The following is an 8,031-nucleotide window of genomic DNA, read 5'->3' as shown; positions in this document are numbered from 1 at the left end:
GCTTGTAGGGTTCTCTGATATTAACATTGTTCTATATTTGATGGTCAGTCAGGAAGCGCAGTGACAGGCGCAGGGTGAAGGTGGTGTAGTGACGGGTGCAGGTGGTCTAGTGACGGGCGGAGGCCGTGTAGTGACTGGTGGAGGGCGGAGGCGGTGCAGGGACGGACACAGGGAGGAGGCGGTGCAGGGACGGGCACAGGGAGGAGGCGATGCAGGGACGGGCACAGGGAGGAGGCGGCGCAGGGACGGGCACAGGGAGGAGGCGATGCAGGAACGGGCACAGGGAGGAGGCGGCGCAGGGACGGGCACAGGGAGGAGGCGGTGCAGGAACGGGCACAGGGAGGAGGCGGCGCAGGGATGGGCACAGGGAGGAGGCGATGCAGGAACGGGCACAGGGAGGAGGCGGCGCAGGGACGGGCACAGGGAGGAGGCGGTGCAGGGACGGACACAGGGAGGAGGCTGTGCAGGGACGGGCACAGGGAGGAGGCGGTGCAGGGACGGACACAGGGAGGAGGCGGTGCAGGGAGGAGGCGGTGCAGGGACGGGCACAGGGAGGAGGCGGTGCAGGGACGGACACAGGGAGGAGGCGGTGCAGGGACCGACACAGGGAGGCCGTGCAGGGACAGATCTAGTCATGGCTTTCCAGGGGCCGCTAATCAGGATGTCGCCCTGCCCCACTGGGGACTCCAGTAATGGAGCTGCCGCCTCACCACCACCAGAGCTGCAGTTCTCCCGACCCTCTGTCTCCTTCCCCACCATCCTGTAGAATGTAAGCCCGCGGGGGCCGGGTCCTCGCCCCTCTGTACCAGTCTGTCATTGTTAGTTTACTGTAAGTGATGTCTGTAATTTGTATGTAACCATGGAATCAATGGTGCTATAGAACTACTACTAGCGGTTTCCAGCCAGCTATCGCTCGGCACGCTCATTGCTATCTAATTAACGCTGCTGGTGATTAAACTAAAGTAAATAATGACAACATTCAATAGCGCTTACGCAGGTGGTAAATTAACTTAAAATGAAGTGAATAACAATAATAATCATTAAAAATCTGAATAATACTAATAATAATTGTATTCACAGTGTAAAATCAAAAACAAACTGGATTCAGTAAGATGTGCGTTTTTTATTCATTCTAAACAAATTTCATAACGAAACATAAATTAAGTGAAAATTTCTCTGTAAACACAATTATATGTATCGTCATTTTTGTAATTTTCAAAGATCTTTCCTTGACTTCTACCAGGTACAATTTAATACGTGGGGGGTGGGATTGTGTGTGGTGATGTAGTGGGGGGGGGCGGGATTGTGTGTGGTGATGTGGTGGGGGGGCGGGATTGTGTGTGGTGATGTGGTGGGGGGGGGGCGGGATTGTGTGTGGTGATGTGGTGGGGGGGCGGGATTGTGTGTGGTAATGTGGTGGGGGGGCGGGATTATGTGGTGATGTGGTGGGGGGGTGGGATTGTGTGTGGTGGGGGGGCGGGATTGTGTGTGGTGATGTGGTGGGGGGGGGCGGGATTGTGTGTGGTGATGTGGTGGGGGGGCGGGATTGTGTGTGGTGATGTGGTGGGGGGCGGGATTATGTGTGGTGATGTGGTGGGGGGCGGGATTGTGTGTGGTGATGTGGTGGGGGGGCGGGATTGTGTGTGGTGATGTGGTGGCGGGATTGTGTGTGGTGATGTGGTGGGGGGGGCGGGATTGTGTGTGGTGATGTGGTGGGGGGGGCGGGATTGTGTGTGGTGATGTGGTGGCGGGATTATGTGTGGTGATGTGGTGGGAGGCGGGATTATGTGGTGATGTGGTGGGGGGCGGGATTGTGTGGTGATGTGGTGGGGGCGGGATTATGTGTGGTGATGTGGTGGGGGGGCGGGATTATGTGTGGTAATGTGGTGGGGGGCGGGATTGTGTGTGGTGATGTGGTGGGGGGCGGGATTATGTGTGGTGATGTGGGGGGCAGGATTGTGTGTGGTGATGTGGTGGGGGGGCGGGATTATGTGGTGATGTGGCGGGATTGTGTGTGGTAATGTGGTGGGGGGGCGGGATTATGTGTGGTGGTGTGGTGATGTGGGGGGCGGGATTGTGTGTGGTGATGTGGTGGGGGGCGGGATTATGTGTGGTGATGTGGTGGGAGGCGGGATTATGTGGTGATGTGGTGGGGGCGAGATTGTGTGTGGTGATGTTGTGGGGGGTGGGATTGTGTGTGGTGATGTGATGGGATTATGTGTGGTGGGGGGTGGGATTGTGTGTGGTGATGTGGTGGGGGGCGGGATTATGTGTGATGTGGTGGGGGGCGGGATTGTGTGTGGTGATGTGGTGGGGGCAGGATTGTGTGTGGTGATGTTGTGGGGGGTGGGATTGTGTGTGGTGATGTGGTGGGATTATGTGTGGTGGGGGGCGGGATTGTGTGTGGTGATGTGGTGGGGGGCGGGATTGTGTGTGGTGATGTGGTGGGGGGGCGGGATTATGTGGTGATGTGGCGGGATTGTGTGTGGTAATGTGGTGGGGGGGCGGGATTATGTGTGGTGATGTGGTGGGGGGGCGGGATTGTGTGTGGTGATGTGGGGGGCGGGATTATGTGTGGTGATGTGGTGGGGGGGCGGGATTATGTGTGGTAATGTGATGGGGGCGGGATTGTGTGTGGTGATGTTGTGGGGGGTGGGATTGTGTGTGGTGATGTGGTGGGATTATGTGTGGTGGGGGGTGGGATTGTGTGTGGTAATGTGGTGGGATTGTGTGTGGTAATGTGGTGGGGGGCGGGATTGTGTGTGGTGGGGGCGGGATTATGTGTGATGTGGCGGGATTGTGTGTGGTGATGTGGTGGGGGGGCGGGAGTGTGTGTGGTGATGTGGTGGGGGGCGGGATTATATGTGGTGATGTGGTGGGAGGCGGGATTATGTGGTGATGTGGTGGGGGCGGGATTGTGTGTGGTGATGTTGTGGGGGGTGGGATTGTGTGTGGTGATGTGGTGGGATTATGTGTGGTGGGGGGTGGGATTGTGTGTGGTGATGTGGTGGGGGGCAGGATTATGTGTGATGTGGTGGGGGGCGGGATTGTGTGTGGTGATGTGGTGGGGGCGGGATTGTGTGTGGTGATGTTGTGGGAGGTGGGATTGTGTGTGGTGATGTGGTGGGATTATGTGTGGTGGGGGGCGGGATTGTGTGTGGTGGGGGCGGGATTGTGTGTGTTAATGTGGTGGGGGGGCGGGATTATGTGTGGTGATGTGGGGGGCGGGATTGTGTGTGGTGATGTGGTGGGGGGCGGGATTATGTGTGGTGATGTGGTGGGGGGGCGGGATTATGTGTGGTAATGTGATGGGGGCGGGATTGTGTGTGGTGATGTTGTGGGGGGTGGGATTGTGTGTGGTGATGTGGTGGGATTATGTGTGGTGGGGGGTGGGATTGTGTGTGGTAATGTGGTGGGGGGTGGGATTGTGTGTGGTAATGTGGTGGGGGGCGGGATTGTGTGTGGTGGGGGCGGGATTATGTGTGATGTGGGGGGCGGGATTATGTGTGGTGATGTGGTGGGGGCGGGATTATGTGTGGTGATGTGGTGGGGGCGGAATTGTGTGTGGTGATGTGGTGGGGGGCGGTATTATGTGGTGATGTGGTGGGGGGCGGTATTATGTGGTGATGTGGCAGGATTGTGTGTGGTAATGTGGTGGGGGGGCAGGATTATGTGTGGTGATGTGGGGGGGCGGGATTATATGTGGTGATGTGGGGGGGTGGGATTATATGTGGTGGGGGGGCAGGATTGTGTGTGGTGATGTGGTGGGGCGCGGGCTTATGTGTGGTGATGTGGTGGGAGGCGGGATTATGTGGTGATGGGCGGGATTGTGTGGTGATGTGGTGGGGAGCGGGATTGTGTGTGGTAATGTGGTGGGATTATGTGTGATGTGGTGCGGGGTGGGATTGTGTGTGGTAATGTGGTGGGGGGTGGGATTATGTGTGGTGATGTGGTGGGGGGCGGGATTGTGTGGTGATGTGGTGGGGGGCGGGATTATGTGTGGTGATGTGGTGGGGGGGCGGGATTATGTGTGGTAATGTGGTGGGGGGCAGGATTGTGTGTGGTGATGTGGTGGGGGGCGGGATTATGTGTGGTGATGTGGTGGGGGGGCGGGATTGTGTGTGGTGATGTGATGGGGGGCGGGATTGTGTGTGGTAATGTGGTGGGGGGCGGGATTATGTGTGGTTATGTTGTGGGGGGGCGGGATTGTGTGTGGTGATGTGGTGGGGGGCGGGATTGTGTGGTAATGTGGTGGGGGGCGGGATTGTGTGTGGTGATGTGGTGGGGGGGCGGGATTATGTGTGGTAATGTGATGGGGGCGGGATTGTGTGTGGTGATGTTGTGGGGGGTGGGATTGTGTGTGGTGATGTGGTGGGATTATGTGTGGTGGGGGTGGGATTGTGTGTGGTAATGTGGTGGGGGGTGGGATTGTGTGTGGTGATGTGGTGGGATTATGTGTGGTGGGGGTGGGATTGTGTGTGGTAATGTGGTGGGGGGCGGGATTGTGTGTGGTGATGTGGTGGGGGTGGGATTATGTGTGATGTGGGGGGCGGGATTATGTGTGATGTGGTGGGGGGCGGGATTATGTGTGGTGATGTGGTGGGGAACGGTATTATGTGGTGATGTGGTGGGGGCGGTATTATGTGGTGATGTGGCAGGATTGTGTGTGGTAATGTGGTGGGGGGGCGGGATTATATGTGGTGGGAGGCGGGATTGTGTGGTGATGTGGTGGGGAGCGGGATTATGTGTGGTAATGTGGTGGGATTATGTGTGGTGATGTGGTGGGGGGCGGGATTATGTGTGGTGATGTGGTGGGGGGCGGGATTGTGTGTGGTAATGTGGTGGGGGGTGGGATTATGTGTGGTGATGTGGTGGGGGGCGGGATTGTGTGATAATGTGGTGGGGGGAGGGATTATGTGTGGTGATGTGGTGGGGGGCGGTATTATGTGGTGATGTGGCAGGATTGTGTGTGGTAATGTGGTGGGGGGTGGGATTATGTGTGGTGATGTGGTGGGGGACGGTATTATGTGGTGATGTGGCAGGATTGTGTGTGGTAATGTGGTGGGGGGGCGGGATTATATGTGGTGGGAGGCGGGATTGTGTGGTGATGTGGTGGGGAGCGGGATTATGTGTGGTAATGTGGTGGGATTATGTGTGGTGATGTGGTGGGGGGCGGGATTATGTGTGGTGATGTGGTGGGGGGCGGGATTGTGTGTGGTAATGTGGTGGGGGGTGGGATTATGTGTGGTGATGTGGTGGGGGGCGGGATTGTGTGGTAATGTGGTGGGGGGAGGGATTATGTGTGGTGATGTGGTGGGGGGCGGGATTGTGTGTGGTAATGTGGGGGGTGGGATTATGTGTGGTGATGTGGTGGGGGGCGGGATTGTGCGGTAATGTGGTGGGGGGTGGGATTATGTGGGCAGATGAGGTTTAACAATGATAAATGTTAGGTTATACACATGGGAAGAAGGAATCAATATCACCATTACACACTGAATGGGAAACCACTGGGTAAATCTGACAGGGAGAAGGACTTGGGGATCCTAGTTAATGATAAACTTACCTGGAGCAGCCAGTGCCAGGCAGCAGCTGCCAAGGCAAACAGGATCATGGGGTGCATTAAAAGAGGTCTGGATACACATGATGAGAGCATTATACTGCCTCTGTACAAATCCCTAGTTAGACCGCACATGGAGTACTGTGTCCAGTTTTGGGCACCGGTGCTCAGGAAGGATATAATGGAACTAGAGAGAGTACAAAGGAGGGCAACAAAATTAATAAAGGGGATGGGAGAACTACAATACCCAGATAGATTAGCGAAATTAGGATTATTTAGTCTAGAAAAAAGACGACTGAGGGGCGATCTAATAACCATGTATAAGTATATAAGGGGACAATACAAATATCTCGCTGAGGATCTGTTTATACCAAGGAAGGTGACGGGCACAAGGGGGCATTCTTTGCGTCTGGAGGAGAGAAGGTTTTTCCACCAACATAGAAGAGGATTCTTTACTGTTAGGGCAGTGAGAATCTGGAATTGCTTGCCTGAGGAGGTGGTGATGGCGAACTCAGTCGAGGGGTTCAAGAGAGGCCTGGATGTCTTCCTGGAGCAGAACAATATTGTATCATACAATTATTAGGTTCTGTAGAAGGACGTAGATCTGGGGATTTATTATGATGGAATATAGGCTGAACTGGATGGACAAATGTCTTTTTTTTCGGCCTTACTAACTATGTTACTATGTTACTATGTGTGGTGATGTGGTGGGGGGTGGGATTATGTGTGGTGATGTGGTGGGGGGCGGGATTGTGTGGTAATGTGGTGGGGGTTGGGATTATGTGTGGTAATGTGGTGGGGGGTGGGATTATGTGTGGTGATGTGGTGGGGGGCGGGATTGTGCGGTAATGTGGTGGGGGGTGGGATTATGTGTGGTAATGTGGTGGGGGGGCGGGATTGTGTGTGGTAATGTGGTGGGGGGTGGGATTATGTGTGGTAATATGGTGGGGGGGCGGGATTGTGTGTGGTAATGTGGTGGGGGGTGGGATTATGTGTGGTAATGTGGTGGGGGGCGGTATTATGTGGTGATGTGGCAGGATTGTGTGTGGTAATGTGGTGGGGGGTGGGATTATGTGTGGTGATGTGGTGGGGGGCGGTATTATGTGGTGATGTGGCAGGATTGTGTGTGGTAATGTGGTGGGGGGGCGGGATTATATGTGGTGGGAGGCGGGATTGTGTGGTGATGTGGTGGGGAGCGGGATTATGTGTGGTAATGTGATTATGTGTGGTGATGTGGTGCGGGGTGGGATTGTGTGTGGTAATGTGGTGGGGGGTGGGATTATGTGTGGTGATGTGGTGGGGGCGGGATTATGTGTGGTGATGTGGTGGGGGGTGGGATTATGTGTGGTGATGTGGTGGGGGGCGGTATTATGTGGTGATGTGGCAGGATTGTGTGTGGTTATGTGGTGGGATTATGTGTGGTGATGTGGTGGGGGGCGGTAATATGTGGTGATGTGGCAGGATTGTGTGTGGTAATGTGGGGGGGGCGGGATTATATGTGGTGGGAGGCGGGATTGTGTGGTGATGTGGTGGGGAGCGGGATTATGTGTGGTAATGTGGTGGGATTATGTGTGGTGATGTGGTGGGGGGCGGGATTATGTGTGGTGATGTGGTGGGGGGCGGGATTGTGTGGTAATGTGGTGGGGGGAGGGATTATGTGTGGTGATGTGGTGGGGGGCGGGATTGTGTGGTAATGTGGTGGGGGGAGGGATTATGTGTGGTGATGTGGTGGGGGGCGGGATTGTGTGTGGTAATGTGGTGGGGGGTGGGATTATGTGTGGTGATGTGGTGGGGGGCGGGATTGTGTGGTAATGTGGTGGGGGGTGGGATTATGTGTGGTGATGTGGTGGGATTATGTGTGGTGATGTGGTGGGGGGCGGGATTGTGTGGTAATGTGGTGGGGGGTGGGATTATGTGTGGTAATGTGGTGGGGGGCGGGATTGTGTGTGGTAATGTGGTGGGGGGTGGGATTATGTGTGGTAATGTGGTGGGGGGGCGGGATTGTGTGTGGTAATGTGGTGGGGGGTGGGATTATGTGTGGTGATGTGGTGGGGGGCGGGATTATGTGTGGTGATGTGGTGGGGGGCGGTATTATGTGGTGATGTGGCAGGATTGTGTGTGGTAATGTGGTGGGGGGGCGGGATTATATGTGGTGGGAGGCGGGATTGTGTGGTGATGTGGTGGGGAGCGGGATTATGTGTGGTGATGTGGTGGGGGGTGGGATTATGTGTGGTGATGTGGTGGGGGGCGGGATTATGTGTGGTGATGTGGTGGGGGGCGGGATTGTGTGGTAATGTGGTGGGGGGAGGGATTATGTGTGGTGATGTGGTGGGGGGTGGGATTATGTGTGGTGATGTGGTGGGGGGCGGGATTATGTGTGGTGATGTGGTGGGGGGCGGGATTATGTGTGGTGATGTGGTGGGGGGCGGGATTGTGTGGTAATGTGGTGGGGGGCGGGATTATGTGTGGTGATG

This window comes from Ranitomeya imitator, chromosome 10, assembly GCF_032444005.1.
Source record: "Ranitomeya imitator isolate aRanImi1 chromosome 10, aRanImi1.pri, whole genome shotgun sequence".
Lineage (NCBI taxonomy): Eukaryota > Metazoa > Chordata > Amphibia > Anura > Dendrobatidae > Ranitomeya > Ranitomeya imitator.
This window is presented reverse-complemented; position numbering follows the sequence as displayed.